General features: G+C 39.6%; 1 protein-coding gene across 9 annotated transcripts in view; it reads left to right on the forward strand.

Annotated features, from left to right (window-relative positions):
- Positions 1 to 12,630, forward strand: part of LOC111263839 (uncharacterized) — a 246,032-nt gene that overhangs the window by 148,851 nt on the left and 84,551 nt on the right. The window contains exon 1 of one of the 9 annotated variants that reach the window (XM_086969810.1): positions 8,069 to 8,342. The exons of the other annotated variants lie outside the window; for them this stretch is intronic. The gene's annotated coding sequence lies outside the window, so the exon portion shown is untranslated. Of the gene's footprint in view, positions 1 to 8,068; positions 8,343 to 12,630 lie in introns of those variants that run through there. 9 annotated transcript variants of the gene reach the window in all.

Below are 12,630 nucleotides of genomic sequence, written 5' to 3' on the forward strand. Positions count from 1 at the left end.
ATATTCAGATAGATGGTCGCTTATGAGGACCGTTAATGATTGGACAGATTTGATGTCGAGTGATACCTACGTCTGGGTCAATTGTCTGATAAAAACTAGCTATTTACGGGTGACTTCTGGGCTACGCGCGCAAAAAGTGATGACACTACCATAGATACAATCAAACAGGGAATCCATTGGCTAGTCAATTGCATGATATGGCAATATTATAGCATACAAAATGATGCAAAAATGTGCTCTAATAGTTTTCCTATACCCGTGTGTGATACCGGAGCGTGCTCTTTAATGGATACAAAATGACGCTATCAGAAGATATCTTATAACTGAAATGAGGTAGTGGAAGGACATTACAAATTTTGATTACAATTGTGACTCGGGTCGTGCCTCACAATACGAAGTAAGCATAACGGGCTTTTCATCATAAATCAGGTGATGGCAAAAATAGATTTCACGTAATCACGTGATCCGGCACCATGATCAAGTACGTATATATAGCGCGCGAGCGAAGGGAAGAAGCGCCACGAAACCGGCGCGGATAAGCTAAAAATAAGTTTCAATACGGTTTGTGATTTCGTTCGACCAAACGACAATTAGTATACTGAATAAGGCATAGCTGTCAATGTTGATTTTCATATAAAAAATTATCTGAAACGATTATATCAAAGACCACAGATATGTATTAGAAATTTACGGATTTACATATGCATACGTCCAATTCTCGGTTATAACAAGGCGACCTATTTAATTTAGTGATACTAGCATAACACTCCAAAGTTATTGACTACTAGAAAAATCGGTAAGTTCTAGCGGAAGTATGACAAAGTTGACAAGACCGAAAGCGACCTGGTGCTACTTAAACTTTTGTACACCAGCAAGAACACGTATCAGTTTGTATGCGGGAAACTTATTTTGTTTAGTGAATTCAAATGATAGCTCTGTGAGCTTAAGCAACTGTTTTTTAATATGTTATTTGTAGACTTCCCTTAGGAACGCGTGAGCAGTGTGAGGAGGTTGAGTGATACGAACTCGTTCAATGGACTCATAGCGTGAACGAAGAGAAAAATACACAAAAGCAGTCCAGGTATATAGCTTCCCTGTGCATCACACTCACATGGTGGTTCCAGTAGAGACAAAGCTCCTCTCTCTCTCTCTCTCTCTCTCTCTCTCTCTCTCTCTTTCTATATATATATATATATATATATATACCACCAATAGATCCATGGACGCGGCTCGCGCGAAGCCGATGACGTGAAGCCTGTTTATCTACTTTACGCGTGAACTTCATTACACTGATGCCAGGAACATGGTAAATCCGAAAAAAAGAAACCAGCAAGATAAAAGCTACCTTATTGAGGCTTCGATGGCGGTCTGTCTACTGACTTTTAACTACTTTAAAACGTGCTCACAGTTTCTGGAACCTTACTCGTTGCTATTCATTTATTAATTTGTTGAAAAATTTGGTCGTTTTTCAACGTCAGTACATTCATTCCACTTAGACAGATCAGAGTATTAACCTATGCCTATCATCTGGCTCATGTATCTATATCAATAATAAGCTCAGGCGCTTTTGCACGTTGCTGCTACAACATATATAGGTTAAACGGCGGGTAGAACAATGCTCTAACTAGGCCTAAAAAACAACGAATAGCTCAATAGACTCTATATTGACGAACAAAAAGATCAAAGGCTGGCACAGTCTGTACATCGATATGCAGTTTATTTCCTATTTTCTTTTTTATTTTATTATTATTTCTATTTTATTATATTATCCTTCTTTTCCTATTAATTTCCTATTTTCTATCACATTATAACGTAATATCTTAAATTTAATTTTATCTAATTGAAATTATAGCATCGGGGTCAGTAAGCTTACCGATGTATGCATAAGTGTCTAGAAAGACATTTTTTTATCTAAATTCGTTGCTTTTTTTAGCGGGACTCTAGCAAATAAGAAGAAGAGTTAATGAACGTAATAGTGTTCATTAGTTTCTTTGTATATATAACAAGATTACGTTGCTTTTTCATTACAAATGTGTGAGCGCACACGAGAATGTTTTTGAAATTAATTCCACTAAACATTTATTACATAGAGAGGATAACATCGTACGAAGTACCTCAGAAGCTGTATGACCGAAATTGAGGGTCTGTTTTACGTGGGGTAAGTGAACCCTGTACGTATACACTGTGGCCCGTTTCAAAGTATGAGTCGCTAAAGCTTGAATTACTTGACCAACGATCGTACCTAACGTAACGATCCTGGGCTGATTTCAATATGGAAAGGATAATTGTTGAAGTGCAGGGAGAAATCAAATCGTTGCAAGGAAAATATAGCTTTGACCGAGTATGATGTCTCATGAGCGAGATTTCTCCAGGATTTAGGGCTCAACGGTAGCCGCGCCATCTTGCGCTCTCGCTGCTGTGGGTTTCCGTATCTCGCATTTCGCTACGCCTGGATTAAGCTAACTAGAATTCACTATCTACGTCTTTGGTGGTGGGGTTATCTGTAACGTACTACAGCTTTCTGGGCATCCTGCAGGACTCGACCGTGTAGTCGTTAGATCCGCGCAACTGCGGAGTCGCACGCACTTGGCCCCAACAACTCCTGCGTCCGTTTGATTCAAAGAACGTATATCATGAAACGTCCGGCCTATTTACCTGATCTAATCACTGATAGACGACACGCTATTAAAAATAGGTTTGAAAAATGCGTATATCTAATTGGAACTGCATATATTGCGGTAGGGGGTAAACGAAGGCACCGCGAAGGAAGTCGCATCTGTTTTAACTATCAATTTACCTTTTTAAGTACAAAAGTTGATTTTTAATGAAGCAAAACACGCACATTTCAGGTTACAATAAGCCTTTCCTCTATAAAATAACCATAATATAATCGTTATCATCGATATAATTTCAGTAAACTCACCGCTATCATCTAATAAACGTACTTCTAAACAAACAATATAATCTCGATACGGCATGAGCGCTAACCGCCTGGAACAGGACGATTTAAGATTATTTCCGATTTAATTTAGTTGCTGAAGGTTGCAGGAATGACAAGGTAGCCGTTATTGACCGACAGTCGTCAGCATCCCCAGCGGACTAAGCCTTTTCTTCAAGCAGTAAATCTGCGAAAAACAGTGCGCTCAAGTGATTGTTGGTCCGATAGAAATATTCCTTCCGCTGAATTTTGCCATAAGTAAACGGCAGTATCTTTGACAGTATGCGAAGCCATAGCCGTTACGATTTTTGGTGACCCGCAATTTGGTTTAATCGTTGCCGGCAGAGCTTCAGCGGCTAATTAGACAACTTGAATTCTGGGTGCGCTCGCTATCAGGCCAGAAAGTTTCCTTCGGATTTTTTCTTTGTCTCACGTCAGAAGAAAACTGCTGTCAGTATTTTTGCTTCTTTAATGTTTACAAAACGCGAGTAAACGTTTTGCGGGTGAGCAAAAAGACGAGACGGCTGATCGAGCCAAACGAACTTGTAGCTCCCTTTCGTGTTTCGAAAATCAAGCTTGAGTCATTTTAATCAATTGTTTCTTATTGTTATGTCAATTTTGAGTGACTAAACGAATATCTAGTGACGCTTCCCGAATCTGGCCGACACCATCGTTTTCAAGCGTTTGTATGTAGCATTTTGTTTACTTGTTTTTACGAAAATAATGAGAATGAAACAATTGGCAGCGCCTTATCTGATTCTATACTATTTGGAAAACGTGTCTGTGAGAAAGATCGTAGGATGGTGCTGTCAAAAAACAAAAGTAGGTCACGATTTTTTTTGCAATGTTAGCGTAATTTATATTCTGCATTCGACAAACACGTGTGAGCTTCATTAAAATCAAGTACCATTAAGCGAAAGAAGTACGTCTATCAGCTACTGTGATTATAGCATCCGACAAAGCGAATTTAGATTATTGGCGCAACCCCGACCAAAATTTAAAATCAAGGCCGAACGCAACTGGGGTCGCAAAGGTTCGTTTTGAAATTTGGGTTACTTGAAAATTATAATTCTTACATGCAGCTTGTTGAGGCCCGTTCTAGCCCGATATACGGTTATTCCAAAACGCTTTCCTTTGCTTACCTTCAACACTGAAAGTTACTTACCTAACTAATCTTACATGTACAGCATCTCGCCCGATGCCCTTATTTGCTTTTACGTATTTTTGCAAACCCAGTTATTCATAGTCCACTCGGCCTGTTGTTAGTTAGAGCCAGAAGTTTAAAAGCAGATTCGGCAATATACATCGTATGCTAATACACACTACACCTCAGCGCGTTCCGTTTAAGATTCCTGTCGATCTGCTCTGGGCGGATACGTCGTTTTGATCTGAAGGCAGAATCAGCTCTATCCGCTCTTCGAGTCGGCGAGCAGGTGAATGAACACATATAACGTTTCCAATGTTCGTTTCAGTGACGCCATCATAGGAAACAGCAATTGACCACGAATATGACCATCTATTCCCGCTCGTGTTTTTGACGCTCGTCTTCGTTTTTACCTTAACTGCTGCCTCCTAGATCTTGATGCGGCATTCACAGCAGGTGGCAATGGCGGTCCCTGTGACTGTAACATCCTTCACGGCTTCCGAGGAGCGCAAAATCGGGCTCACGGCCTGATCTCGCGCATTGCTTATACCTTGGCTGGTTAGCTCGCCGTTGTGAAGCGTTGTAATCTGCTAGCGTCCGTAGTCGTTCTGTGTATCGTATTCTGCTGTTGTGAAACTCTCCTAGTCATCAATAGTGGCGGCGGCTGCATCAGATACAGTCGTTATGGTATCAGCCAAAAGGGGCCGAAAAGCAATTGCTATGGCTCGGAACCTCTAAAGGAAAATAAAGCGAAAAGTACGATTAAGGATAAGCTTTTCGCTTTCTTCTGTTTAGTAGATCAACCGAAAGAGAGTCCTGTAACTTGAAAGACAGTGATAGATCGGAAAGGAGCATTGACCGTCAAACTACAGGACGAAATTCAGAAAGGGAAGCAGGGAAATGTGACGCTGAAGCGTTACCAACAACAAAAAGAATACCAAGATCGTTAACACGTAGCGTCATATATAGTAGAATCTAGTAGGATATAAATTGGCCGGAGCCAGTACTGCACACTGCGTGAACATTGGCTTGATTTTCCTAAACGACAGTGTTTAGGAGACGCTCCAATATGCAGGTTAGCAATATTGCGTATAGAACTCACTACTTTTATGTATGGGGGAAAGCATGTTTACACCCGTTGATTGCTCAAGCGATATTTTGGGGCAGGATAGATATTTAGATGGAAACGTCGTCAAAAGTATAATTCCCAAATAAAAGTATTTTAGCATAGCGAGATGGCAAGGACGGGGCCTACTTCAGTAACACTGAAGTGTCTTTTGTTTTTAAATTTTATCGCTTGTTTTTTCTCCTCGATCCTCTCTACGCATCGCTTAAATACGCTATCATAAAAGGCAATCAATCGTTGCCGTTATTGATTTTTCTGTTATTAGAGTTGATTTAAAAGATGGTTTGAACGAAGGATGTCGGTGTCCCTCATGGAGCTACGCTACTTAAGCAACAATTGTTTGGAGCGAACCGTGTGAAGATGCTAAGATAAAAAGAACGAGTTGAAATGTTGAGTAAGCACGTTATCATATAGCAACAATTAATCAATAAATGTAAGACGTCATTTTTTGCTATTTATAGCTTGTTATTGTAGAAGTAATTAATAACAAAAAAGAAAACCATGCGCATGTATTTATATGCTATACAGCCTATATGTCAGCAATGCCGCAGGAACACATGGCGGTTGTCGGACTTCGAGGCCGAACGCGCACTCCATGCCGCCTGTAATATAGTCTAGAAGATTAACAAGCTATGAAGCACCGAGGGCCGAACAGGAACCGAAGACCTATCTGAATTATATATTTAGGATATCGCAAACAAAAAGACCTACTTTTCTATTTTGGGAATACATTTTTGTCAAAACAAACAATTTTCACGGGAAGTTAGCAGGCTCTCAAGATATTTTAGCTGACGCTTTGTTATACCAAATATGTACTACATGTTACTCTTTCTTACATTGAAAAGGTAGAATACATACGTAACATAAGTATATTTCTCGTTCCATGATCTGGTAACCATAGAAGAGATAAAAATACTAGATTAAAGACGTTGTGATACTAAGACTGGTTTACTGCATATCTACTATTAGCTGATATTTTTGGAACAGACAAAAGATTCTGTTACCTACGACGTACCTAATTCCGGTTATTAGACTTTGTTTCGAGCCAACGCCTTAACGACGTCAAACCCTAATGGATGATCGTATATCAGACAGATATATGATCATCCTTTATGCCAAACCTAGGTAAAAAAAAAAATGTATCCAAGGTAGGCCACTTACAATGAGGGTAATAATAATAGTAATTATATATAAGTGATGTTTGTTGCGATATTTAAATCGATTCGATCATGTCACTGAGTGTGTTACTGACTAAGTGATAGAAATTTCTCAACAACGCGTATTGAAAACCTGCACGCTAAGTGCGATAGCTTGGCAACCAAAATGGAGTTTTTCGGCAAAGGATATTTCCAAACGTACTTTGATTTCATTTATATACGCTGATAAAACTTTGTATAAAGCTGCATTAGACTTCACGGTCCTATTCAGTTGTCCGGTAATGTACCAACCAGATAGGAGGCGAGATTTGTCTTTAGCGGGCCCCAACAGCTATTGTCTTTTGCCACCATACTGGTGCTTATGGTCAGATAGATCTAGTAGATATAACAGCTGCAGACGCTGAACTAAGCTCTAACAGCAGTTAGTGGACAAGGGCTTCGTGGACGCAGATTGTTTGTTTGTTGTCGTCTTTGCCTGCCTATAAAATTAAGCCGAACCGGTACAAAAGCATTGGTCATCCGTTCTAATTCTTCCGTGTTGAGCGGCATGAATGGTGCAGTTACCACTGGCGTTATGCTTGTCACACCCGCTAGACTAATTCCGACTGACTGAAGGCCTCATTACCTCGCTAGACAGCATTCGCAGCGCCTCAGGTCGGTGAAAGACGCACGAAGCCATTCAGTATGCTACGCAAGATCGAAGCCGTTAGTCAATAGACAACTGACGGGTACCTTTTTGGCAGATAATGCTGAACAGGGGTAAGGATAGGACCTAACTGTTATCGTTCCTGTAGCAGCTGGGACATAGCTGACAAAATGGCTCGAATCAGTACATTGTACTGCACAGTTTGCGTTGTACAATTGTCATGTTCAAGCGCTGCTCAGCTCGTCACCTAGCAGATAATCGAGCGAAACAAGTAAGCCAAAAGCTCTTTCCGCCTGAAATCAGAAAGAATAGATAAGAAAAGGGACGAATGATTTTGGCGCCATCTACGTTAATGTAGAGGTGCTGTTCAGCAAAGATCACAAGCAACTCGTTGTGTACCCACCACGTGGCGCTATGGTATCTACAGGCTCAGCTAAGCAGTAATTGTGGGATACGGAATTGAAGATCGAAAGTAGGAGGGTTTAAGCACAAAGAAAGGTTCCTTTCTGAATTCAACCTAATTTTATTTCATATGATAATCTAGCTGAGATAAAATTACAATTCGAAGTGGTGTACCTTTTTACACTGAACAAAAACGAAGCTAAGTTAACCAATATTATAAAAACACTTTTGATCCTTAAAAGTGATCGTTCATTTAACCCGCATGATTTGTATTTAATGGCATCGAATCTAATTAATAATATAGTACTGTATAAAAAAGAGATATCATAGCCCTTAGAAGGTCACATATTTGAGATGAGAGGGTCCTCTTATTTTTATCAAACGAGACCGAATTTGACTACAGTTGTTTACAAATGAAGGACTTCCTCACAAGAATTATTTAGGTTGTGCTGCTGTACATGGAACAACACTGTTTAAGCATGCTCATAATTGCACCGATGTCACCCACGCTCATTGTAGCATTCTATCTATTACATACCAGATACATCTGCACATTATGACTAATAGCCATTCTATGCAGACATCCGAACTAGCAGTATTATTTACTTTTTGAATAAGCATGATTTCCTCTATAAATTTGTAGGTACATTTTCCTTGGATATGGCCCATTTTGTCAATTTTACTACCACTAATTAATCCATATGACCAGTCTGCCTGTGAAATTGTCGTTAATTTTTACGATCATACAGAGGTGTGCGACAGCCTATGACATCAGACGGTGTAACGTTATAAAATATAACCGCACGATCCTGGTCTCCCGCTTGCTCCGCGTGTCGATAAAAAAAAAGATTACCGGTTCACATTAAATCGCCTCGAGTCCCTGCGAATCGGCGGCCAGCGAACAATTCGTTTGATAACGGATCTCTTGAGTAAGTGGCATTGAAGCAAACTCAGTTAAAAAATTTCATTTTTTATAGACTTCTATTATGCAGTATAGGTGCAGCCATTTTGGCTGCGTCGTTCATTTGTGGCACGTTAGTAGTAAAGTGATTTGATTCTTGATAAACAAATACATGATGTTACATTTGCGCAAGGATTCCAGGTACAGTCGTAGTCATGCAGGACAACTAAGCATTTTGCCCGATTTAGCTTTCTAGCCCTAATCCTTTACCGCGAGAAGTCGCGTGTGAAAGAAATCTAGCTTATGTCCTTTGAACAATTTCGAAATTTACGGTATTATTCCAATATGTTTGTAAGGGTTTAGGCCCGTCAACGCGCTATCAATAATGACGGAACATGTATCTGCGTGTTTTATCGCAATTTTATTCTTCGTGAGTGTATTAAAGTGCTGCATAAAATTGCCAGATTATACAATGCACAGCTGTCCTCAGTAATTAAGTCCTTTCAAATAATGTTTCGTCGTGGGTTCATAATGTCAACTGCTTTTATAAGACATCTTGCAGGATGTATTGATGTTTTTGCAATAACACTGAATTACTAAAAAAAAAAAGAAAAGCTTTTGATCGTCCGTTTTTTTTTGTCCGTGTGACGAGCAACTGAAAATGCCTAAAAAAATAGGTTGATGACGCCGACTCATCCATTCGCGTCGTGTCGCATTTACGATGTCCTCGAGACACCGATTTAACCGCCGCTTTTATTGGCAAAAAATAAGCGTTAAGTCGGTACGTCACTGCATCTGTCTAATTAGTTTTGATGTCATGGCGTCTTGTTGTGTTTGTTACTCTAATTAGCTTCCACGTAGAGCTCCTATTGGCCATGCGCATAGCCTACGCGCACAAATATGCGAATAGGCTTAAGCGTCAGCTTTTCTCATGTCCTTGATTGAAGTTCGCTCGAGGCACAAAAATAACTCCTTTGCTGGCTTCAAGGAGAAAGACTCCCTCCTCTCGACTAAAGAAGACGCAGGGCCGAGGAGATAGGGGCTACCGGCCTTTTTAAATTTGAAGCTTCTAGTAAAATAGTTTTACGATTTCTGTATGTATTTAGACAATAAAGCGTCTATAATTACAGTAAAATTACTGAGAAAACCACACGGCCGCCATACGCCTGGTAGAAGCGATTATCATTCGGGTGGATCACATTATAGTTAGTTTTTCCTCTACTTAAATGTGTGAGATCCTCGCTTATTCTTCATCGTAGACGAAGATCCCCATAGTCCCTGAGTTTTGTCCCTGAGTCATGAATTATTGTGGTTAATTTAGCAATATCGTAGATGACTATTTCCCTAAACATGTCCACGGAGACATTTTACATTCCACCGTGTTACTTTATTGTCATCGAGCAGTTGACGCTTTCATATATTCGAGCGTTTCCTAAAAGACTCGCCCTAAGTTTTTAGTAAGCTTTCATTTTGTTCCGTCAAAGTGACGACACTGTAAAAAATGTCCGAGTGAATGAAACATTCTTAATCAGTACAGGTTGAGAAAATTAATCAGAATCCAACGCCTCACCTATGTTCAAGTTTTTTACGCTGTCTCGGTTTGGCCTTTTAAAGCCTGAAACTTCCGCTTGTCGAACCAGACAAGCCAGAAACAATTTCCATATGAATATCCAGCCTGATAAGCGATTAGAGATTAAGAGATTGGCTGAATATTGTTGGACGAAGCGTGCGCTGTTAAAAAAACTCAATCTATTTTTTGTGATTAGTCTAGCCAGATATAACTGTTTCATTTTCATCTTTTTTGCATTATTTTGGAGACTGATGTTGAAGTTAAGAGGTTACTCAAATCGCGTATAGCTTTCAGTGAAGATCTACATGCTAAAAGGCGTTAGCAATAATAAAATAACTCTCCAACACTAAACTCACACAACACTCTCTGCCAACAAATAGTTTGTGCATCGATAATTGAAAAAAGAATCTTGCTAATCGAAGTTGTTGTTGGATAACATTTTGATTCTATTGACTGAAGTTAACTTGTCGTGACAGGAACTTGGAGCCTTTGATTAAATTTTTGCATGACTGATACAACTTAAGTGTGATAAGTGCTTCGTCAAAGTAGGATTATCAGCAACTTGATTATTACAGTATTAATTATTTGACTACATATAGGAATGTGTCATTATCACGTTAATGTTTGAGTGAGAAAGACTTTCTATTAAGCAAAAGTTGAGATTCGAACAAATTAATTACCAAATACAAATGTTGTATAACGCATAGAAGTTGATGTATAACTTAGATATAATCCAGTTGTTCCACCTTCGAGTAATAGGTAACGTATTAAAAATAAATGCAAATGCAAACGCAAACGTTTTAAGCGGACGGCATAAATTTTCGTTTCACTAACAACGATATCGGCATATTGCTCCGATTCCTAGACGCGCCATTTGCTTTCGCATTCAACAGCGACACCATTGATATATCATCGACCTACTTCCAGCGAATCTACGATCCATATGATCAGAAATGTTGATTGTTTCGTGCTATACTTATGGAGTGGGTGGAATCTTTGCAAACATCCCATATGATCATATCACGCTTCAATATGGTGCCACATTTTGACAAGGTCAGTCAAGATTTACTGCAATTGTCCCGTTAGCATCTCGCCTGCGGTCGGCATAATATTCATTCGAGTGTACAAACTACTAATGTACGTACTATATACATACGCTATGAACGGCTATAGGCTGCTTGGCTACCTAAATTTTGACGACGCAAGCTCATTTTCAATTCTTTTAATTACCGAATTATACCTGGCTTAAGGCTACATACCTGTAGGTTATGGTCCTGGCTACATCGTACTGCATATAGAGATCTCTGCACAGTTGGCTATACAGCAAGCAACTGCCCGATGCGTTACTGGTCATCAACGCTATATAGGATATGTTAGCAATTTACGGTGCGCCACGGATATTATGAAGACAAAGCAAGTACTGCTTAATGGATTATAAAGTGGAACTGCTTAATTTCACTTCCGGAAAAAGCACCATGAAGCTGGTAGTGAGTGGTTCCATCAACGATACGCATTATAACAACAGGATTATGAACTGATGGAAGGCATGCAGTCTACCTGGACTTCTGCAAGTCCCTTTTCGCTCTACAAATGTTTCCGTTTGCGTCGATCAATGAGGTGCATTAACGGAAAGAGTGCCTAATGGAGTAGTAGCTACTTAGGTTAAATAGTCAACAAAGCGGTATCATGTGGGGGTCGGTAAGCTGTTATGGTTTCTTAGTTGGCACATCGAAAGCAATAACAGAAAATAACGAATAAAGCTTTTTTTTTTTATATTTTATTTGATTTACTCTTGTTTTTGAAGTCACAACGGTAATGCATTGTCTGAGATGATTTGGAGAGGTTCGTAACATTCACTTTGACGGGGATGAAGAAGGGAAATTAGATTAACTCCTCTCTCTTATATCTCCCGCCGATTACCCCCGTTGCAGAGAGATTAAACTGTGCATTAGGTGACTTAAAGTGTCGGATGACTTGAATCACTAACAACAGGGGACTTTAAATAAAACTTTATACTATGAACAAATGGGCTTCTGGTGTGATAAACGAGTAAGTTTACAATTGGAGCAGACACTTCTTTAGCTGTAAGGCCTTTTTTCTTTAATTAAGAGTCCTCCATACTCTTTTCGAACATCGAGGCTGATCATACGCCACTGCAATGAGCCCTTTGACATCGGATGCATTGTTTCAATGATCTCCTCTTCGGTTCTCTCGCATTCGTCGCCTAATTTCGTTCTTGTCTGAAACCGTCATTTCTATAGGAACTTCTGATTTTAGCGAAAACCAAGTGAACTGCTTCTTATCTAAGTGTTAAATTTCGGTTATGTGATGTCAACTAGTTTCTTTTGTCACCATTGAACCTGACTTGATTCACCCAACAAACGATTGTCTCTTCTTCATTGTGAGTAAATCCTTTTGTGGGTTTGCTTCCCTCTTCATTTTGTTCTCAATATTAGTTATTTTGGTGGTAGCATAACGGGTTATGCTAATGTTTTATAGCTAATATAAATCCGATAAGGGTATATGTCCTTGCCTTAAAAGAGCACTGTCCATGGTCAAACTGCCTACAACAAAGTTTAGCAGAGATCTTGATAGTACGCAAGCGCAGCTTTAGATTGTTGGAGTTGGCGCCAACTTCAAAATACGAAGACGCTGCTAAAATCAACTACATCTAACGAGGATCGATAGGGGCACACGAGCGTCTGTCGCAAATAACTAGGCCAAAGTGGTTCAGAATATGGTGAAA

This window comes from Varroa jacobsoni, unplaced genomic scaffold (genome assembly GCF_002532875.2).
Source record: "Varroa jacobsoni isolate VJ856 unplaced genomic scaffold, vjacob_1.0 scaffold_793, whole genome shotgun sequence".
Lineage (NCBI taxonomy): Eukaryota > Metazoa > Arthropoda > Arachnida > Mesostigmata > Varroidae > Varroa > Varroa jacobsoni.